Here is a 27627-nt window from a genome sequence, read left to right on the forward strand (position 1 = left end):
ACTCCCTTTTCATATTGTTTCTTTGGTACCAAAATTAGTCATTATATTTTCATAACATTAAGTTTAGGTTTGTTATTGTTTCCATTTATACAGCTGCAGTCATTTTCAGTTTTCCTGGTTTTCCTTGCCTCATTTTGCATTAGTTTCACTTAAATCATCTTATGCTACTCTATTATTCAATCATGGTCATTGTTTCTAACACCACAGTAATATTTCACTGCACTTATGTACAATTAGTTTAGCCACTCTTCAGTCAATAAGTCTAATTCTTAAACAACAAGACGTTTGACTTGAAGGGAAAACTATCTAGGATCAATTTTTATAGTAATTTATCCCTACTGAGAGACAGAGATTGCTCTACATGTAACAGCTATATAAAAAAAAAAGTATAAAATTGTCCTTGTTTTTACAATGATAAAAGAAAACATTGGAATTATCCAATCAAACAAGGTATGCAAGGATTTTTGTGCGGTTTTATTTGGTGTTTAATAGCGAGAGCAAAATAACTTACTGGAAAATAAAGATAAAAGTTGAACGAGCCTGCCACTTATGGAAAAAAGGGATATTTTCACAGAACCAGTTCAGTTTTTTCCCCTTCCATTCCTCCATTTGATGTTGATTTAAAAAAAAAACATACCATCAGCCATTTAGTTACAAAAAAATACACATTATGTCTGTGCACATTCATCAGTCACTTTATGAACAATAAAGGAAAGGTGGAAGTGACTCAAAGAAGAGAGAAAACTACATTGCAATAGACAGGATATGGATGAACCAAATCTTGGTTTCTAATTGTGAATGTATTGTTTTCCTTGGAAGCACAGTTTTGGAGTAAAGTTGTAGGTTCTTTTTTAATAAATGACTCCTGTCTCCTACTGGAATACATCAATTGTATCTTCATCCTCCATTTCCAGTTGTGCAGATGTGTCTGTTTCATTGATTGGTTGTCCATCAAATCAGAAACCAATCTGCCTCATTGACAAACCCTGTCATTCACAATAGGCTTTCCTTAGTTTAATAAGTGGTGTGCATCTCTTAATTTAAAATTGAACCACCAACCCATCCTACCCTGCCACCTTCAAATTAATGTGTCATTGTTTTAAGTCCTGATTCCTTCCTTAGGCTTTTTTGTTGGCCATGGTGAGTCTGGGAGTATCCTCAGTCACCATTTCACAAAAGAGGCATCAAGTTGGACTGCTCGAAGGGAATGGGAGGAAGGGGGACAGAAGCAGGAACAGGAGGTGGAGAAGGAGGAAGATGATGGTGGTGTTGGTGAGAAAGAGGAAGAGAAGAAAAAGGAGGAGGAGGAAAAAGAGCAGTCCAAATCTTTATTACAAAAAGTACTATTATAAATGTTTTGATATCTCTGGAATCTTTCTTTTATTACTGATCTTCTTGGAGTATATGCTTAATATTGGGATCTCTGGTCAATAAGTATGGATATATTAGTCAATTTCTTATCCTAACTCCACATAGCTTTTAGGAATTTATCAAAATAACAAATGTATTTCAAATTGCTTTCTAAGAAAGGCTCTCCAAATTTTTTTTTAAAGAAAGGCCCCAAAGTACCACAGGATCAATTTCATTTTTGAGACGTTAGGATGTATTGTGGCACATCTAGCACATCTTGTGCCCACATCTATATTTCTCTTCAATCTTCTATTGATTTCCCAAGTTGGTCAAGCAGCCTTTAGAGGGCACCATTTTCAATTAACTTTCCGTGCATTTAACTTCCCATATTGACCTATGGGGGCAGAAATTCTTCATGAATAAAAAAGATGGTGTCAATTTCTTATAGAGTCCTGAAACATTTTCCCCTTGAATTTAATGAGAAAAATAATAATGCCTTCTGTAAACTTCCAGGCTCTGGTAGTTCTGCAAACTCATAAATACTGACATTCTTCATGTCAAGGAATAACAGGTTATATAACAAAATAGAAAACAAGAAACCAGAGAAAGATAATGATAATTAGAACAGCTCTATTTTAACATTTATCTAATAAGCATCTTAAATTTATAAATTAGAAGGTCACCATCTTAAATGAAAGAAATGGAATAATAATCATAATGAGGCTCCAAATTGCATTTTATACTTCAGTGATAATCCCACACAAATCAACCGTTACTAGCAATTACTGATAATTTATTTTTCTTAACAGCCTGAAAAAAATTGAAGAGAAATTAATGATTGAAAGTTTGATTTACCAAAAAAATAAATTAACTAAATTGTTTATATAGTACTAAGCAAGTCTGATATAAATTTCCCCAAGGACTATGATATTAATCTGCCCAAGCACTAGTTAGATTTTTGAACACCAGATTAAAAGAGAAATGCAACAAGTTTGAGGGATTCGAGATAACCAGAAAACTTTGTATAATGTAACTATTATCTCTGGATACATGCACCCCATCTTAAGTCATTGGATTCTTCCATAATTGAAATCCTTTCAGGATCTCCCTAGGCCTCCAGGGAATCCCAGCTCTTACTGCTGAGCCCCCACTATATGTTACCAGACATCTCTAATGTCAACTATTTACATGCTCAGAATTCAATCCATTGCTTGATGCCAGATTCCATAATACCCTCTGGCAAACATGTTTCTTTCCTTTTCTTCCTAAATCATATATAATTAATCATTGTTCTTTTCCCCTAATCATAACAGCTGGCTTTTTTTCTTAAATCCCAAGGCAGTTGACTTTGGGACATGGGTAGTTTTCCTCTAGAGCAAACTATGAAAATTTCCCTGGGACTAGATTCTAATTCAGAAGTAAATTCTGCGATCTTTACTACTAGGTCAAGCTACTTCTCTCTAATGCGATTTCTATATCATTTCTAAGAAGGACAGGTGTTATCACATAGTGGATAGAGAGCTTAGCTCAGAGTAAAAAAGGCCTTAATCCTGATACTTTACAATCTTGCAATCCTCTCTCAGTCCCCTCTCTAGAACAACAACTTGCAAAGAAAGTATTTTTCTATAATGGTAGAAAAAATTACTCAACAAGAACTCCCAGCATAAATGAAATTGTAGACCTTGTCCCCTCCAAAATATTTTAAAACTTAAAACATATTCTCACTTGTCTCATATTTAGCTTTTAGGACCCTTAAAAGAATTGATGAGATGATTCTATATAATATGATGAAAGCTAACTTGGAGTAGTGCCTTTGGAAGTAGCAATAAAGAGGTGATGCTGAGACAGAATCCCCAATAGTTGACTATTTATTGGGTGTGGGTGGAAAGGATAGAGAACATCCAAGGATTAACCTTTGATGATTGGGAAAATAGTGAGGTTTTTTTGTTATGCGCAAACATATAGGGAGGAAATGGAAAGATGAGTATATTGAGGAGAATAATAAATTTAGTAACATATCCATGATTAATCATATTGATTATTGTTAGAGACAACCCTACAATGAAGATCATCTAACTTCATTGCTAGCACTCTTGCTACTATTAAAAAGGTTCCTTCCCAGTCAATCCGAGTTTAATCAGCTAAAAAGCCATCAAATGTTTTGGGCTACTCAAGATGGAGGCTGTGTGTAAAACAAAAGGAAACCATTCTTCAGCAACATGATAGTATATATTTTTTTAAAAATGATAATGAGCAGATGCAAAAATTCTTCTACCACCAATCAAGAAATAAAATGTTCTTAACATTTATACAATGAAGGATGGATTTTCCCTATAAAAAATCTCCTCCCAGGGAAAGGGATCCACATGTGCAAAAATGTTTGTAGCAGCCCTATTTGTAGTGGCAAGAAACTGGAAACTGAGTGGATGCCCATCAGTTGGAGAATGGCTGAATAAGTTATGGTATATGAATGTTATGGAATATTATTGTTCTATAAGAAATGATCATCAGGATGATTTCAGAGAGGCCTGGAGAAACTTACATGAACTAATGCCAAGTGAAATCAGCAGAACCAGGAGAACGTTGCACATGGCAACATCAATATTATACAATGATCGATTCTGATGAATGTGACTCTTTCCAATAATGAGATGATTGTTGCCATTTCCAATGATCTTGTGATGAAGAGAGTCATCTATACCCAGAGAGAGGACTGTGGGAAGTGAGTGTGGATCACAACATTATATTCTCCTCTTAAAAAGAAAAAAAAAAAATCCCCTCCCACAGAGAACAGCAGCCATCTGAAGTTATCATAAGATTAAGCACTGAAAGGAGTTGGGGATGAGATCAGTCATGATAGTACTATAAACTTCTCATCCTTTCTCTGGTCAAAAACTCTAAAGCAAAGGAAAAAGCTTGAGAACACTAAGGGTGGAAAAAAGGGAGTTAGAGACTCAACCTTCATGACAGTACTCCAGTTCGAGAACATTTAAATCAAAACTCTAAGACTCCTACAATCTTAGATTAGCTAATTTCAGCCTTCCTAGCATTTCCCTCTTCCTACCAAGAATAAAAGATTCAATTCGACATCTCCTTTATCCAACTACCCAATTCCTATTAAAGATTTATCAATAAGAAAAAAGAAGGGTGTTCTTCCTTACTCTCAGCACAGATGTAGGAAAGAGCATGGTGCAATCAAGAGAGATTTGTCATGATCTGAGTTCAATCCCAACTCTTCTAGTCATGACTTGTTTGGCCTATAGCAAGTCATTCAATCATTCTAGGATATATTTTATTTTGATATAAAATAAAAGCCTTGGCCAATGCATTACTTTCGAGGCCCCTTCCAATTTGAAACCTATAATATTATAATACCCAACATTGCATATCCTTAAATTCCTCAATTCCAAAGAACTCTAGCTTTTTCCTTCTTTCAGCCACTCAGTGGACCCCATCATTCTTTTGAACTCGGCTATCTCCAAGATCCTGAAGTTCAAAATTCTTTTCTGACCCTAATCTCTTGTGTTTCTATCTCTTTCACAAAATCTGCTATTTGTCCTCATTCTCCAGTTTTTACCCTCAAATGTATTCAGCCAGTTTATCACTCCTAATCTGCTTAGATTCCTGCACTCTTTAAGCATTACACTGTTGTCATACTACTGATCCCAAATATAGAGTAATTCCTATCATCTAATTTCTCCCATGCTGCTCTTGGGCTGCTAAACAGTGCTGGAGAAAGTTATGAAACTAAGCAGATTTCATTTCTTCTCAATCTGTGCTGTATAAACTCATTAGAACTTTTACTACTACTCAGCAAAATTTTTTTTGATTCAGAAATTAAAAGTCCCTGTCATAGTTCCCATAGTGACTGTTCAAAATCCTCTTCTTCCTTCTCAAACCTCCATCAATTTCTGCCTCCAACATTCTCTCTTTTTTTAATTAAGTGATTTGACATAAATTTGTTCAACAACAAATAAGCAAATAAATTTCAAAATTAGGAAGAGGACATAAAGTTTATATCATTGAAAAATGCAATTACAAATAAATTGTTGGGTCAGAACAATTAAGAAAATACCTCTCAAACATTGGTTCTTTTCATTTTTGTTTATCTTTGCCAATTTATGGGTTTTCAAATGATCATATATGTATTGTGTCATTTTGGAAATTATTCTTTATGTCTTTTTTGTTTTTGTCATTGAGGCAATTGGAGTTAAGTGACTTGCCAGATTTGAACTCAGTTCCTCCTGACCTCAGGACTGGTTCTCAATATAAAACCAGGGCCATCTAGCTTCCCCTATTTATGTCTTTTTTGACTACCTATCATGAATGGCATTTGGTGTCATATACTTGTGCCAGTTCAGTTTATATCTTGGATATTGTGTTTTTATACCTTTGAAATGCAATACAAATACTTTTCTACTCCACTCTTTTTATTTATTCTCTTTTATTTTATTTGGATAGGAGCTTTTTAATTTTGTTCAATTACAATTATGTATTTTATCTTTGATTATCTCTTCAATTTTTTGTTTGGTTAAGAACCCCTAAAGATAGCTATGAAAGGTACTTATTGTTGTTTCCAATAATTTTTATGATATGATCTTTTATATTCATGTCTCATATTCATTTTATTTATTATATATACATTGTAAGATATTTCCACACAGTACTATTTAGAGGAGAGAAAGTTTAGAATCAGAAAACCTGGATTCAAATTATCCCTCTGTCATACTACTACTTGTCTCTCCCTGGTAAAGTCAGTTAATCATTCAAGTCAGCAGCTTCCTTATATATAAAAAAAGGAGTAAGGTTAAGAGAATAATGTATTTGGCCTGCTATCTCACATAAAAGAGGAGCATAAGGAAGATTTTTTACATTGCAGGGTAAAGTGGTAGCATGGTAAGTGGAAAACAATTAATAAAAAAATCTATGTCACTCAATATGGAAGTAGGAAGAAGAAGGGCTAGAACAAAGGGTGTGAGGAATTAAGAGGGAAATTAGATTAAAGGAGGCAAAACAGACTTTTGAGAAGAGAACCCAGTTTAAAAAAAAAAAGAAAGAAAATAAGATTAAGGAAATACATAGTTAGCAATCATAATTATACAGTTATGGAGATAAATAGAATTTTATAAAGTTATATATGCAACAACTTTGGAGAATGTTGAAGGAAGATTATACCTTTTTACTAGGCTGTACATAACATCTTCACAAAAACTGATCATGGATTAGGGTAAAAACCTCACAAACAAATGCATAAAGGTAGAAACATTAAATTAATCCTTTTCAGGCTATACTGCAATGGAAATTGAAGTCAACAAAGGGCCTTTGAAACATAGATTAAAATTAATTAGAAACTAAATAACCTAATCCTTAATGGATGAGTAGGTTAAAAAAACAAATCGAAGAAACAATCATTAAATTTCATTAAAGATAATGACAACAAAGAAATAACATACAAAAATTTGTGAGATGTAGTCAAAGAGGTACTTGAGGGGAAATTTACATCTCTAAATACTTAAATCAATAAGAGAGAAAGAGCAGATCAATGAATTGGGCATGCAAATTAAAAAGAACTTTAAAAAGAACAATTTCATGTCCCCAATCAAATACCATGTTGCAAATTCTGAAAATCTAAGGAGTGAAAAATAAAATTGAAAACTGAAAAATAAACATTCAACTAATAAATAAACTAGATCTGGATTTAAGTAAACAATTGATTAATTTGATTTTTTTAAAAGAAAAAACCCTGTATAAAAAATTGGAATTGTGAATGAATATTGAAAGATGAAATCAAAGCAATTATTAAAAGCTATTTTACTAATAGCATGCAAATAAAATTAACAACCCAAGTGAAATGGATAAATATTTACCAAAAATTAAAAATTTCCCAAATTAACAGAAGAAAAAATTGAATTCCTAATTAATCCTATTTTAGGAAAACAAATTAAACAATCCATAAACAAGTTCCCTAAGGAAAAAAAATCCAAGTACTTATAAGTGAATATCAAACGTTTGTAGAACAATTAATTCATACACTATATAAGCTATTTTTAAAATAAGTAAACAAGAAATCCAACTGTTGCAAACTGAACCAACAATTCTAGAGAACAATTTGGAGCTACGCCCAAAGAACTATAAAACTACATGCATCCTTTCATCCAGGTCTGTATCCCAGAGAGATCCCCAAAAAAGGAAAAGGGGCTTATTTGTACAAAAATATTTGTAGCACTTCTTTTTGTGGTATCAAAAACTTGGACACTGAGGGGATGCTCAAGGATTGTAGAATTGCTGGACTAGATGTGATATTGGGATTGTAATGAAATACTATTATGCTATTATGACCAGAATGATTTCAGAAATTTTGGAAAGATTTATACACACTGATACAAAGTGAAGTGAGCAGAACCAGGGGATAGTTGTACACAGTATCAGCAATATTACATGATGATCAACTGTGAATGACTTAGCTATTCTCAGCAATATGTTGATCCAAAAAAATTCCATTTACTCATGATGAAAAATACTGTTCACATCTAGATAAATCAATGATGGAGTCTGAATGCAGATTGGAGCATAGTATTTTTCACTTTCTTAATTTTTTCATGTTTTTTTTCCTATTGATCTCTTTCTTTTTTTCATAAGACTAATATGGAAATATATTTTACATGTTTGCACATGTACACCATGTCACATTGTTTACCATTTTAGGAAAGGGAGAAGAAAAAGATGGAGAAAATTAGAACTCAAATTGTCTTTACATATCATTGGAGAAAATAAAATACTATTTAAAAAGGGATCCTACCAAATTCCTTCTATGACCCAGGTATGGTTTTGATATCTGAATCAGGAAAAACCAATACAGAAGAAAAAAAAATAGACCAATTTCACCATGAATATTGATGCAAAAAGTCTAAATAAAACACCAAATACATTGCTTTTTCAGATATATATCACAAAGATGCCACACTATAACTAAGTTGGATTTATAGCAGGAATACAAAACTGACTCAGTATTAGGAAAACTATAAGCATAGTTGAACCATTTCAATAACAAAAACAAAAAAATGTTAATAAATGCAGAAAAATCTTTTTATAAAATATAACTACCATTCCTATTAAACTCACTAGCATTCATTAAAATAAACATTTTCATTATTTTTGTTGCTCATCTGATTATGCTAATGATTTTTATGGGTTAAAAGGTATGATCTGTTTTATGACAACTGCTTTTCAAAATGTTTACACAAACAAATTAAGTGACTTGTACAGGGTCATATAGTTAATAAGTGTTTGATCCTGGATTCGAACTCATAAAAGTGAGTCTTCCTGATTCCAAACCCAGAGTTCTATTCACTGTACCACCTAACTTCCCCCATTACACAAATATTACAATAAGTATCATAATATTATGATTGTGGTGCCTTCTCCACAGAACCCCCATTTAGATATTTTTCTTTTTTTTTCCTCCCATTCTAATGGACATAAGATTTTGTCTATATTGATATGTACTTCTTGATTTGTTTGGAAATCTATGAATCTTTTCATATAGTAATTAAGAATTCATATCTTTAGAAAATGGCTCCATTAGGGAATGTGTATTAATTATATAAGCATACATACATATGTTCATATAGTGTCTAGATATCTTCTTTTATCTGATATGTTTGCCATAACTGTATCAACTTCTTTCTTTTAATTTTAAAGATTATTTCATTTTGTTCAGCAAAATCCTTGTTACCCTTGTATAATTAAATATATTGATTTTTGATTCAAATAATTTATTACTTTTGTTTGATTACAAAAAAGCTTCCTTTCTTAATAGTTAAAATACATGTGTTTATATGCATATGGGTGTGTATAAATGTTGTTCTCCAGCCCTCCCTCTATTGTGGCTTCAAGCAGTCAGAAACAATATAGAAAGTTTTTCTTGGATTTCTCTGATTTCTTATCATGCCTACAAAACTCTAGCCATTAGTTTTGGGGAATAAGCTTGCTATGTAAAATGTAATTCAAATATCAATTATCCCTGGGAAAACAAGAGTTTCATGTCCAAAAAGACATACCTCTCCCTTCTTTCACCCCGTAAACATTTACAGGTGTGGTTCCTTCATCACTCTCTTTACTTAATGTCATTCAAATTTCAGTCTAGAGATCTCAGCTCTGTTGTTATTCATCCTCATTATATAATTGACTTAATTCTTTATGTGATCATTAGAAGTTCCAGTGAGTCAACTAATGCACAATAGTCTGGGTAATAGTTCTCTAAGATTTAAATCCCAGTTGCAGTTCATCCTTTAGTTGCCTTAACCTGGGCCTTTCTATTAGTGAATCCAGATGAGTTAACACTTCAAGATCTCAACCTGTGTCTCATAATCCTTAAAATAAAATGCTTGCCCCAAAATTGCAAAGCCTAAAGACAAACCTGGAGCTAGAGAAGATATTACTAAATATTGGTGAGGGATCCATTCTTGAACCTGAGCTAATCACTACTCAACTGCCACCAGCCTGAGGTCTAGTTTTCTCTATTTTTATTTATAGCTTGTGTCTATCTTCAGTAGCTTAACCCCTGAAAAAATAAAACCCTTGAAATAGAGTATTCCATGTGCTTCCTGTATTTTAAAATATGTTTATATTACAGATGCAATTAGAGTAGATTATAGTGTAAGGCATGAAGTATGAATCTAAATCTACTTTTTAATGTGTTGCTATCCAGTTTTCCCAAAAAATTTTTATTGAATAGCAATTTTATTTTTATATTTGAAGGCAAGATTTATCAAACACTAATTGCATATATCTATAAACACATATTATATATATATACATAATCTATATATGTATGTACGTGCATATGTATACATATGAATATATGGTTCTATTTATGACTTTTTAAAAAAATCTGCTCCATTGACCTATTATCAGTATTAGGGTATTTTTTTAATTATTGGGGTTTTTAATATGTTTTCAAATGTACTAAAGAAAAGTATATTCTAGTTCACAAAGGAGACCCAGGCCAATTGTCAGAGATTCTTTCACTTCGTTGTCTTCAATACCTTTAGTGTTCCTTGTTTTCATTCATTCTGTTTTTCTTCTTTCCCTTCTGTCTCAAAGGAACAAGTCACCCAACTACTCATTAAGACTAACATCTCCTTCACCCTCCCATTCATTCTTTTCCCTCCTTCTGTACCTTGCTTTAAGAATCATTAGCACTCTCATAGATCCCTCCCTTCCAATTAGCTTCTTCATCTCTAATCAGTGGAGCACTGGTAAATGTTTAACAGCCAGCTCTGAGGTGGTGAGAGGGAGGGAAGTACTTAGAACACAATTTTAAATTTGATATTCATTTAAAATTTTAATCTTCATTTTACATTTGATCTTCAATTATAAGTGTCTCCATTATTTTCTTAAATCTAGACAATCCACATAACTATAAATAAAGTCCTGATTTGTAGTGATTGCTAATAATAAGTGATATCCAAAGTGTAAATATTTAAACTGAAAATTTATCAATCAGCTGGCTTTCACCAGTTGAAGCTGGCTGCAACACAGCCCTACCTTTACTCTCAGCCTCAAATATTCATATGGAGCTATGATCTCATTTGTTGGCATTCTCTTCAATTATGCAGATTGCAATTTAACCTGCCCATCTTGTGTACCTATTGTCCATGTCCTCCCACGAATTCTCAGGGTTCAGCTCTAGTAGTCTTCCTTTCTTGCTCATAATATCTGAGACTATTCCACTTCATCCATTCTTCAGATATCTCTCAAAATTATACTTAGATAATGTCATTTCCCTGGGTCATTTATAGGACAACCTTTGCTCAAGAGCCTTCCTACATTTTAAAATAAACTATAAACTCTTTTTTCCTGGCTTTGCAGATACCCTACAGACTAGTTCCAATTAATCTTTCCCACCATATTTCACACCATCCTGCTTTATGAAATGTATATTGCAACCAAATTATTACAACTAAAATTACAGCTTGTTCTAATCACCTGACCACCACTCTGTCTAGTATAGTACAGTAAGTGTTAACAGGAAATGATTGCAAAAGGGAATTTGGGAAGTCACACACAAACCATCCCAAGATCAAAGGAACATAATTTGCAATTTGTATCTTATGTTAACCAAAATTCATATTCTTGTAATATGTGATTAATCAAAAGAAACCATTTAGATGATACTTGCCAAAGTTCTGAAGCTACATTTATCATATCCAGACAAAATCTAGACCCCCACAGCTCCAGACAGACCAGCAAAACATCAAAAAGATCCTGATGACTTTGAGATGACTACTTTGAAGTTTTACTGATAACTTTAAAATGGATTAAATATCTTAACCCCAACCTAGCACAGATAGAAACTGGTCCATTCCCACACACACACACACACACACACACACGCAAAAAAAAAAAAAAAAAAACTTATGGAGACTTCAAACTCCTGCCCCTACCATCTCCAGCTCTCTTCTATCTCCATCCTGCTGCCATATCCATGCTGCCAAGTGATCCCCACACTAAGTCATGGTTACATGAGTGATAGTCTCTGTCTCTCTCTTCCCATTCTTTTCCCCACACTGCCTCCTGTCATCATCTTTTTTTCCTGTACTCATGCTGCCATCTGCCTCTGTTCCCTTTTTACTGCTTTTCTATCTTTATCAGCTTTTAGATCCCATATCCTTTTGCTTAATTAAAATGTAATTACCACTCCATTTCCCGGAGATTACCCAAAGAACTGGGCATACCTATCCCTATTTTATAACTTCATAAATTATTTATCAATTCAGACTCTCTGTATTCATTAAGCCATCCTTGGAATGCACTGTCTCTGTACTCCTGCCTATTGAATCATTCTCTTCCTTCAAGGCTCAGCTGAAGTGTTGTTTCCTCCATGAAGGTTCCCCAATCCAGCCCACTCCTATATAAAAATTCTCTTCCTTTTTATATTTTTCTTGTGATGATTTTTCTGGATTTCTCTTTCCTGCTTATAATTTACCTGTGTTTAATAATTTATATTGTGTGTTTATCATATCCCTCCTATTAGAAAAAGATTTGAAGATAGGAACTATTGATTTTCAACTTTGCATCCCAAGTGCCTTACACAAAGCAGCCATTAAATCAAAGTGTATTGAATTGCAAGATTGAATCCATCAACTTTCTCTTGTCTCTTCTTCCTTTTACCGGCAAACTAGGTGTCCATCCCTGAATCTCCTACTTCCTCCCCCCTTTTATTCTTCAATCTTTCACAATCTGGAATCTGGCCACACTATTCTACTAAAAGTGCTCTCTCAAAGGTCACCAATCACCTTCTGTTTAGCAAATACAATGTTCTTTCTCACTCTTCATATTCCTTGACCTTTCTGGAGTATTCAATGTTATTGATGAACTGCCTTCTTTCTCCGTCCTTTCCTTCTTCATTTCGGTCTGTGGATCCTCTTGCCACTCTCTTAATAAGACAATACCTTAAGGTTTTTATCTGTTTCCCTCTTCTCTGCATATTCTTGGCAAACTTAGCCAAACTTTGTCAGTATTATACAAATGATTTCCATATTCTTTCTTGAGATTTAGACCTCGATATTCTTCACAGGCGCCTTAAGTTCAACATTTTTAAGACAAATTCACTTTCCCTCCTTTGAAGGCTTTTCTTCCAACTAACTTTCCTCTTCCTTTAAAACAAAGAAGGTTTGGGTTTTTTTGATCTCTGTCTTTTGATAATACATCAAAACCTCAGCAAATCACTGAGCCTTGATGTCCTAGGCCAGTGGCATCAAACTCAAATAGAAATGAGCCACTAAACTATACATGAGGAGATTTGCTGGCTATAGAATGACTTAGTTTTAAATATGGTATTATCTATGTTGTATTATATTATTATTTATTTTGTTAAACACTTCCCAATTACACTTTACATTTTAAATTACAATTTATATCTGCTTGGGGCTACACTCAGGAGTATTGAGAGTCTTTTTTCATATCTTGCAGAGACAGTGCTGATTTGCATTTCCAGGGGGACTCTCTCTATCTAGAAGTTCCCTTTACCAATAAAACCACAAGTCCCTATCCCTGTTTTTTGCATTTTGTATTTATATTACCTCATTTCACAATTTATTCTTCCCTCCAACTCTTCCTAAGGAGCCCTCTTTTATAATAAAGAATTTTTTAAAGTCTATAAAAAACATTCAGCAATTTTGTTGTTCAGTCACATGCAACTCTTCATGACCCTGTGGACCATATTGTCCGTGGAGTTTTTTTGGCAAAGATACTGGTTGATTCACCATTTCTTTTTCCAGTGGATTGAAACAGAAATCAAATGGTTTGCCCAGGGGCAAATAGGTAGTAAGTGTCTGAAGCCATATTTGAACTGAGGTTTTCCTGACTCCAAGCCCAATGATCCACTGAGTGATCAATATTCAGCAAAGTTAACCATTATATCAAGTCTGACATAATATGCAGTGAAATATACCTGTACCCTCTTACCTCTTAAAAGAAGGACATTTTCTCATATACTTTCTTTGGGGTCAGACTAGATTATTACAATTTCATAGTATTGAATCAAATTATTGTAATTAAGTGTTTGTGTGTGTGCAGTTTTCCCAGTTCTGCTTACTTTTCTTTACATCAGTTAAAGAAGTATTCCTATGCTTCTTTGAATCATCATACTCACCATTTCTTCAAGCCTAAGAATATTCCATCACACTCATATGCTACAAATCACTTAACCACTTACCAATGAATATCTACTTTATTTCCAGTTCTCTGCTACTATAACAATTGCTGCTAGAAATATCTGGGGATACATTAGACCTTTCTTTTTATTACCAACCTTATTGGGATTTCTCATTCATAGAACATCTATATTTTAGTCACTTTCTTCACCTAACTACAAATTGATTTCCAGAATGAGTACACTAATTCAAAGTTCAACCAACAATGCATTAGTGGGCAGTGGGAATTGAGTGAACCACATTAACTCCATCTTGTGATTCAGTTCTGAAGCTTAGTTCCCTCACTTTTCAATTATGGGTCTAGTTCAATTTCAGTTTTGTGAGTAAACTTTATTCAATCATAAGAATTGTGAGAAAACTTTATTGTAAAGTTTGAAACTAGCCTTATGTGGCAGACTACCTCTACCTAGCGCTTAGAAACCCTTCAGTAAGAACCTAGGTTATGCTGACCAGAAACTGAATCCTATATCTGAATATTGATGCAAAGATATTTGTCACAGTTATATATTTTAAGCAACACATATTTCTTATCTGGAAATTGGACCCATACTGGTCAATCAGTTGACTGTTTCCATGTTTTTTTGATTAAACACAGACACTTACAAGGATTGGGCCCCTTATTTTTCTAATTCAGGGTACTATATCTCTTTACTTATCCCTTCCCTACTTGGGAAGTCCTTAATTTTTCCTCCAATAAAAAATCAGATTACCTTATCATGTATTCTGGTTTATATTCTCTTATTTCCTTTTAATAGACAAAATCTGTCAGAGTCCAGTGCCAGGCTGACGAGACCTGGTTCTGATTTGCTTTTTAAGTGGTATGCGTTGCTTAATAAATTGATATGCTTGGAAGCTCAAACCTTTGTTTCCTCAGTCATTTCAATCAATTCACATGTCAGTTCCTGTCCTTTCAGTCCTCACCAATCTCACTTTTAGTATCTTTGCCAGTTTGCCTGGTATAATGTGAAATGTAAATTGTTTTGATTTGCATATTTTAGAGCATTTTTTCTACTCATTTTCAATTCTTCTCTTGAAAATTGCTTCTTCGTAGTCTTTGTCCACTCACCTATTGGAGAATGACTTTGGGTCTTATATAGTAATTGGATGTGTATATATCATACGTACATAATATACATACACACACATATATATATATAAGTATATATGTGTTTATGTATGTTATATGTGTATCTTTTATATATATATTAGACATCAGAACATTATCCAAGAAATTTGATAAAAAAAGACTTTTTCCCCTAGTCAACTTGTTCCTTTCTTTTCCTTGTTGCATGTTTTATTCATAACAAGGTTTGTCAATTTCATGTCATTGAAATGATCTATTTTCTTTGATAATTACCTCTATCCTTTGGTTTAGAAGTCATTCCTCAGCCATAGAAATAAAAAGCATATACTGTATATGTGTGTGTGTGTGCGTATATGCTGTATATAGTCTCATTGTATACTATAAAAAAGTATATAACCAACTTGTAATTTTTATGATATTAACTAATATTAAGGTCATATATTTACTTGAATTTATTGTGATATCAGGTGTAAGAGATTGGTCCAAATCTAATTTATGCCAGATCACATTACAGTTTTTGCAGAAATTCTTGTCAAAGATAGAGTTTTTCCTAAGTAACTGAAGTTTTTGGGTTTCCTAGACTTTGAGCTGAGTTCAATTATTTCTATCTAGTATTTCCTTTTCTAATCTATTTCAGTACTCTAATATTTGATTTTTAAAAATTAGTCCCAAATAGTTTTAATTTTTCTTTCAGTAGAACTACAATTCACCACTGTTGCAAACCTTGGGTTCCATCTTTGACTTACCTCCTATCACATACAATTGGCTGCCATTTCCTATCTTACTTTTAAACTAGATTTTGTCTTTGCCCCCTAGAATCATCATCTCCTTCTACTGAAGGACATGGGATGATATAGATTGAAAGCTTCAAAAATCGTATCAAATAAGCTTTTCGTTCCATGTCAGAGACTAGTGTATGTTTCAGCCTATCAGTCCAGTAGACATTCAGAGTCTCTTCTGCCTTCTTTCTCACCTTACCCCAATCCTCCTATAACATGCTTTTCTTAATTCCCTGATAACTACACATTTATCTATACTTCTTTTCTCATCATTTCATTATGTGATCCACTCTATGAATGTATAACAATCTATAATATTAAGTTGGCTCAATATTGATGGATACAAAGGAAGCAACTTTGTCCAAGACATCATAACCTTTATTAAGTATTCTAGCTGGGATTTCTCTTCCTAAGTTACCCCTCTTGTATTCAACACTAGTACCCTTTATTTATCCAAATTAGTAACAGCCTGTAATTTAGGCAAAATTAGGCCAGCTTGCAGGTCCATTCTCAGTATGTCTTAAAAAAATAAAGCTAACAAAGTTACTACAAGTACTATTGAGAGCCTTCTACTTCTTAGCATTTAGAGAAATAAACCAACCTCACTATTTTGGCCCAAAACTTCATTATTTCTTGTTTTGATCATTAAAATAACCTAACTTAACAAATCTTCTGTTTCCAATATCACTACCTCTTAATCCATTCATCATTCCAACACACAGATTTGAATATTCTATTCCTCTACTTAAAATCAGTAGCCCTTACTAACCATTCTTTAGTCTAGCATTCAAAGCTGTCTACAGTCTCTTCCTTTTTTTAATCCCTTCCAACTCATACAGTCTGCTTTCCCCAATGTATATATATATTTTTTGTTTCTTTGCATTTGGTGATACCATTCTCCATATCTCAAGTGCCCATGTTCCCTGTCTATTTTCTGACTAATTAAGATATCTTAACCAACCTTTAAGATTATACTCAAATGTTTTCTCCATCCCCACCCTATCACCCAGTCAGAAATGATTTTTTGCTTATTGGATTTTACATAGAATTATATTTATGCCTAGTTTGTGCATTTCTATTTTATTTTTTATTTCAATTATATCTGCACATTTCTTGTCTTATCCTTGTTGCCCTTCCAGATTGCAATCTATCTCCCATGTAATCTTCTCTTTTTCCTTCTCTCAAATCTAGGTCATCTATAACTTGCCCTGAATGGAAGAAGATTAGAAAACCCTACCTTCACCAGAAGCACTCATCCCTTATCTGTTTCACTCCCGCCACCCAGAAATCACCAGACTGCTCACATGGATTCAATGAAATGGGAGTCACCAATTCTTTTACTTCCAGTGAGATGGAGGAACAATAGTCCTTACCATATGTCCCGCTGCTTCTTTCCAAGGTCAGCTGCCTTAGTTAAACTGAGACCTGTTAAAGATCTTAACTTTAGAAAGGTCAGTCTCTCACTACATCCAGGGCCATCTCCAGTTACTCAGATTTGTATCTGGCCACTGGCCCCAGATGGCTCCAGAGGAGAAAGTGATACAGGAGACTCTGCACAGCCCTCCCTTATTTAAATCCAATTCCCTTGCAAGCCATGACATCACCTCCCTGATATCATTAGTCTTCCTGGAGAATGAAGGATAAACAACAATAACAATTCTCTCAATGTCTTTCAAGCCTTCCCACCTGTACAGCAGATTCCCAACACTGTCATCTAACTTACTGACATGATCCAAAGAACCTTGGACCTTACTATCTGACCCTCCACTCTTTTGGCTCTTTTGGACATTCAGACTCCCTGCAAATCAGTTTGCCTTTGTTGTCTTCCCCAATTAAAGTGTGAACTGCCTGTGAGCAGGGACTATTTAGCTTTTTCTAAATGTATCCTCAGTGATAAGTAGTGTCTACAGTAAAAACTGCTCAAATGTTTGATCATTCATTCACATGAGCATCTATCAGGGTATTTTGCATAGAACAGGTGTTAAGTAAATATTGGTCAAATTGAGAAGAAAGATTTTCTTTGGGGGATTTGAAATACAGTAGGTGATGTTACAGAAGCAGCTGTTCCTTCCTAATTGTGTTTTATGCCATGATTAGTGAATATTCCCCAGTTGCTGTCTTGACAACAGCAGGGAGAAATTAGGAGCATTCTGGGTGGTTCTGAGTCAGACCAATTCACATGAAAATGTGGACAATCTACAAAACAGGTAATCCATAAACTGCCCTTCCTTAAAACTTATCCCAGCTCAGACATCTCCCTTCCTTGTGAAGCTTTCTTCCCTCACTCCAGCTGGAAGTGACCTCTTCTTTTTCTAAATCCCTAAAGTACTTATTTTCCCAATCCCTCATTTAGCACTTGCCATTTTGCTTCATATAACTTATTTTTTTACATTGTGGACCTATAGCTAAAAAAAATTTTTTTTTCATCCAGGGCAAGTAACACAAAATGTGTTGGGACAAGCAACATGAAATCTACCCCCCAATCTCAACACACTGGGGAAACTGGGGGTGTATTGGCAGCCCAAAAGAAATTCATCTCAGATAGAATTACTTTACTTTTTTAGTTAATCATTCTTTTTAGCTCAAAGCTTGGTACAAAAATTACAGAAGAATTACAAGTGCTCTCACTGATGCATCCACTCAATTTTGGTATCCTAGAGAAAAGTATCAGTTGTCCCATATTAATTATGGCTTTGATATTTCAATCACTTTTCCCTTCCCCAAATATATCATAAGTTCTTTGAGGGCAAGAACTATCTCTCATTTTTTTTGGCTTTTGTTTGTTTTTTTTTTGGGGGGGGGATTTAAACCTTCATAGTCCCTTGAATATAATAAATAGTAGGTACTCCACATGTTATCTGTGATACTTATAATTTTGCATTGCCTTAGCAAAGAAAATGGAGACAGCAAGGTAGGCTCAGTGGACAGAACATTGGGCCTGGTATCAGGAAAACTTGATCAAATCTAGCTTCAGACATATACTGATTCTATGACCCGGAGGAAGTCACTTACCCTTCTTTTTCAGTTTCCTCAACTGTAAAATGAGCTGAAGAGGGAAATAGGAAACCAGTCTAATATCATGACCAAGAAAACTCCAAACACAGTCATGAAGATTTGAGCACAACCAAGTGATTGAACAACAACAACAGAAAAAAATTAGTTTAGAGCCATGTGCATACATGGTCCAACATTTCTATTTTGCGATATTTTGCAAACTTCTGAGATCTTCTGCCTATTAAAACTTATTTGTCTCTTCTTCCCCCCAAAATCTCAAAGGTAATCTAACAAACTAATAGACAAATTGTGCCTTCAGCAGATGTCGAAGAGGTATCTACCTGGACATTTTATTTGAGGATAATTTAAAGGAAGGCAAATTTGGGTAGAATCTGGTAACTAAGAAACAGGTCTACATAAATAACTACCTATTCTGTCTTCTCAAGGGATTATTGTTTGTTGTGCAATAGCTTCAGCTATGTCTGAGTCTTTGCGACCCCTTTTTGATAGAGATACTAGGATGGTTTTTCATTTCATTCTCCATCTCATTTTACTAATGAGGAAACTGAGACCAACAGTGTTAAGTGATTTTTTTCAGGGTCACACAGCTAGTGTCTGAAGTCAGATTTTATCTCAGTAAGATGAGTCTTCCCAACTTCAAGCTCAGCATTCTCTCTGCTATATCACTTAGCTGCCTCTCCTAGGAGTAGCCCTGCTTATTTATTTCCAAAATAAGTGTCTGGGGCTCTCAGGTATACAAGATCTGAACTGACACTAGAGTCTACTTTGATTGTTTTCACACACACACACACACACACACACACACACACACACACACACACACCCTTTTTCTCTAAGAGTTAAAATTGAGTACAGTAAAAATTAAATTTAAGACTTAAATTTCAAAAAATTCTGAATGATTAGTATGAGTATCAACATCAAGAGAAGGCTAATTTAAAGACACAAAATAGTTAACTGGCATAGATTCCAGATAATACAGGAAACACAGAGGGTTTTCCCCCAAAAGGGCATGAGTCAATCAAGTGGCCAAGCAGATGAAATAGTTATAAAGGATTAATTAAAAAGTTTAAATCTGGGGCAGCTAGATGGTACAGTAGATAGAGCATAGGCCCTAAAGTTAGAAGGACCAGAGTACAAATCCAGCTTCAAACACTTAACATTTTCTAGCTGTATCACCCAGTGCATGTCACTCAACCTCAATTGCCTCACCAATAAATAAATAAATAAATGAAAATTCAAAGGCTTTATTCTAACCATATGAGGGAAACCATAATGTAGTAGAAAGCAAAAATTACAGTCATAAGATATGAATTCAAATCTCAATTCAGCGTATTATAATCTTGTGACCTTGGGGAATGAACTGGATGACCTTGGCAGTGACTCTATTTCCTGAAAACAGTAAGAAGAAAAGGTTCTTTCTGAAGTCATGGTAACATTTTTCAATTGGGTCTATCATCATCTTTTTTTTTTTAATGTCCTAAATCAAAAGCTGACTTAAATTATTAGGAGACATGAAATTCCAACAAAGACAACTCACAGACTCCCAAGTAACACCAAACAGGATACTGGCACTCCATCATCAGAACGTGGTTTTATTTTTATTAAAATTAAGCAGCATGGATCCAGACAGAGACAGAAAAAAATAATTCAGCTAGGCTTGGCAGGGCCTTGTTTATGCAGTGGATTCTCTAGTGATGATGGTTATGCATGAGGGCCATGCTGGAAGCATCATTTACTCTCTCAAGGGCATGAGCTACACAGTCCAGCTCAGAACAAGTTCATTACTACAACTGTTCCATTTTTATTTCAAAGTGACAAGGCAAAAACTTTGCCTTCATTTTCACATTTAAAAGAAAAAAAATGGCGCCCTCGGGAGATGATTAAGGAATTCTTTAAGTCAGCACAGCTCCCTCCTATCAGTTCAACTTTGACAAATGGAGAAACAAAGTCACTCTGATTAGGATGATACCATTTAGAGATAGGTGGTTCTCTAACTGTAATTCATTTTAAAGAAAAAGGAACTAAAGCCCAAGAAAGATGAAGTAGTAAAGATCATGACTTTGCTATTCTGATCCCAAATTCCATGCTCTCTCTACTATTTCACAATGTCTCTCTATTACTTCTGTCCTGACCTTAAAAAAATGAAGGTCACTGAAAACCTCAGCATTCAAATCAACTGGATCCATTAGGATATCATTATTGCACAATTTGGCTATCTACTTCTTTTCACTTTCTCTTTCCTCAAGGGGAAAAAAAGGGAGACAGGTGACTATTTTTTCAATATCACATCAGAAATCTACTGATTTACAGATATGATAGAAACCAGATAAGAAAACTCTCTGACCAGATTAATAATGTGACCATAAGAAGTATTTGCAACTCTTCCCACTATGGAAGTCACTTCTATTAAAAGTATATATAAAAAGAAAGAAAATCAGATTTAAATTCTCAGATTTTGTGTCTAGTAATGATTCTGTGATTATTAAGTGACCTTAAATGAGACACAACCTCTCTGTAACTCACTTTATTGATCTGCAAAATAAGAATATATTAGAACTTTGGTTCCCATTTATTAGTTCATTAACTCTATGGGGTTTCATGTGGATGGTCTCAGGGGTTGTGCTAGAAAAAAATTTTAATAGCACTTTAAATAATAAACAATCATAAGAATATTGTGAGTTATATATTAAATTGCCCTAAATGTTCACAGCACTTTTTTTTTTTAAGTTGAAAGGGATTCTTGGAACAAAAATGTCTGAGCACCACTAAACAAGATGATGTAAAGCTTACATTGAACAAAAGTGAAGAATTCTTTGTATGCTGGTGCTACAAAGATAATGTAAAATGATTCCTCTCCTAAAAGATTGTATATTCTACTGGGATGAAGTGGGGGAAGGTCAGGAAAAAGGATACATAATCCGAAGAGGAAAAAAGTCCCAAAGACTAGGGGGGAAAAGGAAAGGATTCAGATAGATGGTAACACAAATTCAGGGTTAAATTCTAGCTATAAAATTCTATGATTTAATAAATTTTGTACTCTTTTTGTGACTCTGGGTAAGTCAAATACCTAGGCTTGATAATTCCTACCCTTTGATGCCCATGAAGATTCCTTGCTGTCTTGATATTTTATCTTTAAGTTCCTTTCCAGCTTTACCATTTTATGCTCCAAAGTCTCTCCTAACTCTAGAACTCTTTAATTTTAAACATATACAAGAGGGAAAGTAGAGAGAGAATAAGCTTTCATCTAACAACTGCTATGTGTCAGTCATTGGGCTAAGCAGTGTTTTACAGAAATTATCTCACAATTGCCCTTAGAGATATGTGCTATCATTATCCTCATTTTACAGTTTAAGAAACTGAAGCAACAGGATCAAGAAAATGACAAGTAACTATGAAGCCAAAGATTGGCCACCATCATGGATACTAAAGTCCTTTAGGATAGATGCTAAGTCAGAAATAGGAAAGACAAGAGAGATAAAAGTGAAGGGCTACTAAACAGAAGAATTGTCCAGAATCACACAGCTAGGAAGATTCTGAGGCAAAATTCAAACCCAGCTTCCTGATTCCATACCCAGCTAGCTCTCTATCCACTTTTCTTTTAGCTTCCTTCACCTGTACTTCTATAGACTGATGAAATCACAAGTTCCCAGCAATAACAATTTAAAAAAAGATTGTAATGTATTGATATAGATCCTGTTATATTCCTAGCTTCTCATTTATTTTTACCTTTGTTTGTGAGCAATTGGGTATTTTTTCACTCTTAACCAAAAAAGTTCTACAAGATGAAAGAATGCTGATTGACTGTCCTCTGATTCTTGACCTGTATTATCTCTGACAAAGCTTTGCAGCTCTGCATAAAGAAATGGGATTTTTCTTTAGAAAATCACGTTATTCAACCAGTCAAAAGGTATTTACTGCAGATAATAACTAGTACTTATTCATAGTGCTTTAAGACTTGCAAAGATCACATTTTTATCTTCCTGACAAGAAGAGTTAAATGATTAAAGAAAGAAAAGACAGTGGTTGAAAGGAAGGTCTAGAAATCTAAGTGACAGCTTTGGAGTCCTATGGGTTGAGCTGTGTTTATTTGTGTTAGGGTTGACTTGGTCATACCAATGTGGAAAGGGAAAGTTCCTGAGGGATGGTCACAGCAAACTGGACTTGGCCAATAGGAGTGTGGAACAGAGCAGGACAGCTTAACCAGGGGACCCCTCAAATGGTAGAAGGAGCAGAGAAAACAAACCCTTCAAATTATCTAGAACTGGGTACTGATTTAAATGGGGGTGATGTCTAAGCTGCAGAGAAAATTCAATATGTTGACCATAGAGCCCAGAATGAAGAGTGAATAAATCGGGAAGAGATGAAGGATTGACAAACATAATGGAACAAGTTCAATGGCATAAAGAATGAAAGGGGCACACAGGAGATAGAGGCCTGGAACTGGGGTCAGAAGACCTGAATTCAAATCCAGTCTTGGATACTTACTACCTTTGTAACAGGATAAGTAGCTAAACCTCTGTCGGTCTCAGTTTCTTAATTTGTAAAGTGAGAATAAAAATAGCACTTATTTCTTATGGTAGTTAGGAAAATACAATTAGATTTTTTTTTTTTTTGCTGAGGCAATCGGGGTTAAGTGACTTGCCCAGGGTCACACAGTCAGGAAGTGTTAAGTGTCTGATTTGGACTCAGGTTCTCCTGACTTCAGGGCTGGTGCTCTATCCATTGTGCCACCTAGCCACCCCACAATTAGATTTTTTAAAGCTCTTTGCCAAACTTAATGGATTATCATCATTCTCATTATTATTGTTATTATTGTTTATAACAATAACTTATATATACATACATATATATATACACATACCATTTACTAAATGCTTGGCCAAGCACTAAGCATTTTGCAATTATCATTTCATGTGATCCTCACAACAGCCCTGAAAAGTCTGTGGTATTATTATCCACATTTTATATATGAGGAAACTCATATATAGGTAAGTACAAATCAGTGACTTGCCCAGGATTAGAAACTAGTAAATATCTGAGGCCAGATTTGAATTCCTTTTTTCTGACTCTGAGCCTAGCACTCTATTCATTATGTCATTATCATCACCATCACCATCATCATCACCGAAGAGAACATCAGAATAGAACAGTTCTTTATTAGGATAATCACTCAAGTTCCTTCACATACCAGGAAATAACAATTATATTTATTTTATGAATGTGTACATATATACACATACACATATGTATATATAATGTATATATATGTTACATATTGTTTCCTCTAATAGAATGTAAGTCTCTAACAGATAGGGACTTTTCATTTTTGCATTTGTATCCCCAACTTAGAACATAGCACTATGAATAACTATTTAAAAGGCTTAATGGGTTAATTTATTAATGAATGAATTCCATTATATTCAATTCAAGCATTTCTGAAATGTCTGCTCTATGTCAAACACTGTGCTAGACAGAAAGGGTACAAAAATAAAAATGAAGCTATTGTTGCTCTCAGAGAACTTATGTTCTACTGGGAGGTGATTATGGCTTTTGTCTGGTATCCAGGGTGGGGGAGGAGTAATCAAGGCAAGTAGTCACAAAATCAAGATGTCTAATTGATCACCATCATGTTTACTAGAGTCCTTGCAGATAGATGCTAATTGAGAAACCACAAGAGAGATGAAAATAAGAGGCTAATGTTATCTCCAATACAGTTTAGAGATATCTCCATTAATTTCAACTTCCCCTAATTTTAGTCTTTCACAACCCAGCAAAGAAATAATTATTCAATTATAAAAACCATATAGCATTCTTTTTGTAGAGCAAAATAACGGTTTGGTCATATGTACTTATTTTGTATTTAATTTATACTTTAATATATTTAATATGTATTGGTCATCCTGCTATTTAAGGGAGGGAATGGAGGGAAAAAGTTTGGCAATTGTCAATGCTGTAAAATTACCCATGCATATAACTCATAAGTAAAAAGCTATTTTTAAAAAAAGGCTTTAATAAAAATAAATAAGTAAGTAAATGGATAAGCAAATAAACAAACAAAAAAACATATAGCACACCACTTCTTCGACCACAGGACTCAAACTTTGAGCTTCAAATTCTAATATGGCTGCAGATTTCAGACCATTGTGTATAAAGGCAGGTAACAAAACTGAGTCAAGCTGTTTCTCTTGTTAAAAAGTCTATTGTGTGGAAACCATCCCTATGAATGTAAAGCATTAGAACCCTGCAGAAAATGCAGTACCTTTATAGTTTTCTTTTGTCGGCTCACAAGAATGAGATTGAGGATAGGATCCCTAACATCTTTGTGTAATTTGTACAGCACAAGATTTAAGAATGAAACCAGAAAACATCAAAGGGCTTGCTCAGAATTGTTCAAAGAGAAACACTGATTTTTATTTTTTGCTGTCTATGAGAAGCACTAAAATTTTTATAAAAGGTAAAATGAGATACGACCAGAGGCATCTCCGCTATAAGACACTGTTAGACCAACTATCATAAGAAGATCAATATAAAGCAAATTCATATGTCTGATTACCCACAAGAGGGATAATAGACTTTCACAAACACACAGTACATGAAAGAAAAATGGTATTTGCAAATAAGAAATATAAAACTGGGTCCCAGTGACCTCCAAACCTATAAACATCAGACCTGTTTTTATAGGCTTTTATTATTTCTAGTTTGGTGCTAGTGGTAGATAACTTCTGGTTTACCTTGTAAAGGAGAAAGCTGGAGAACTATTTTATTATTTGTACTTGGTCAATAAAGAGGTCTTGCTTCTATTAAATTTTCCATTCAGGACTTAGAGGTGATAACTGTCATCATTAAAATAAAAAAAAAATCAATTGGCCAAACATCTAATTTCATTTTTTTTTCTCAGAAGATACAGTGGTACAGAGGAAAGAGAGTATCATAAGATTATAGAATCAAAGGTTTTGAGCTGAGAAATCATCTAGTTCAACTTTCTTTTTTTTACAAATAAGGAAACTGAGGCATGGAAAAGTAAAGTAACTTTTCCAAAATCACACCAACCAAGACTAATCTAAAATAATGAGATTAGGAAACTTGCAGACCAAGTAATTAAAATTCAAGTTTTCATATTCTAGAGACAATCCTTTCAGGGCTCAAAATCCCACCCCTAACACAGGGCAAAATACTTAACTTCAACTCTTCCCAGCATGCGTTAAGATTTATAGTCAGGGGCCACTAGGTAATGCCATCAATAGACCACTGGCCCTGGAGTGAAGAGGACCTGAGTTCAAATTTGATCTCAGATATTTATAAGCTGTATGACTGGGCAAGTCATAGTTCCCCAATTGCCTCTTTTTTTGAACTCATAGTCCAATTTACCTTATATATCATAATCTGTACATAGTTCTGCATGGGGTTTCCTTCATTAAACTGTAAGCTCCTTGAGGGCAGAGACTCTTTTACCTTTCTTAATATTACTGCATTTAGGACCAACTCCCTTTACATACCTTTGTGCTAGTTGTAGTCCCATACATGGATTGATCTCCTTTCTCACATCATTTCCTGAAATTCCTAATTTCCTTCTTCAGATTATTTAAACAATAATTTATAAAGTTGACTTGTTAGGAATACTCTCTGTAACAAAGGAGTACCTCAAATAATCTATAGGTAATGGGATTCATGAAAGATTAAAATGTCTCATGATGTTTTTTCTTATGAACATGAAAAAAAGATTTATATATGCAGGTCATGAATTGGGGAGTAGAAGGGGGGACAGGTAAAAGAAAGAGATGATGTTGGGAAACAATAAAAATTCTTTATGAGAATATTTTATCTATAAAATGGGTTTATGAAGTCAAAGTACAACAGAGAATGAAATAGTGGATATAGAAAAATTGCCTCAATAGTATTACCAGATTCATCATCCCACTTGACAAATCATATTCTCTCTCCTCCAATGAGCCTTCTTGGAATTATCCTATCAAAACCTTACCTTTGGACCTTTTATTCATCCAACAGCCAATAATAATTTTAATGATGACCCCTCCTGGCACTATGGCAAATAAAGCATGGAACAGGGGACAGAATGTGATACTTGATTCAAATCCTACTTCTCATCTTTAACCATGGACAATTCACTTAGTCTCTATGAATCTCAGTTTCCCATCTATAAAAATAGGAATAATAATGGCACTACCCCTCAAGAATTGTTGCAAAGATAAATGAAAACATGTATACAAAGTACTAAGCAAATGTCCATTATTTTTATAATAATTAATGAACTTGACTCCAACCTACTTTTCTCATCCTGTTGTACATTATTCTCCTTTATGTATCTTATAGTCCAGTTAAATAGGCCTTCTTCCTGTTTCTTATACAGGACACTGATCTCTGTGCTTTTGCACTGGCTGTTTCCCATACCCGTAACATACTCTTTCTTCATCTCTACATTCTAGAATCCCTAGTTGTCTTCAGGGATCAGCTCAAGCACTACCTTCTATATGAAGCCTTTCTGATCTAAGTCCCTGCAAACCACAGTGGCTTTTAGTGCCTTTTCTCCAAAATTATTTTGCATGTATGTTACACATATGTGGTCTCCGTCAGCTAGATAATAAATTTCTTGACTGCAGGGTCTTTTTTCACCTTTATCTTTTTATCCCCATCAAATGGCTCAGTTCCCAGCATATAGAAA

The 27627-nt window shown here is 34.2% G+C and overlaps 1 pseudogene; it reads right to left on the reverse strand.

Moving 5' to 3' along the window:
- Nucleotides 1-851: 851 nt before the first annotated feature.
- Nucleotides 852-27354, reverse strand: LOC127544023 (small ubiquitin-related modifier 2-like; annotated as a pseudogene).
- Between the last annotated feature and the right edge of the window lie 273 nt (nucleotides 27355-27627).

This window comes from Antechinus flavipes, chromosome 1 (genome assembly GCF_016432865.1).
Source record: "Antechinus flavipes isolate AdamAnt ecotype Samford, QLD, Australia chromosome 1, AdamAnt_v2, whole genome shotgun sequence".
Lineage (NCBI taxonomy): Eukaryota > Metazoa > Chordata > Mammalia > Dasyuromorphia > Dasyuridae > Antechinus > Antechinus flavipes.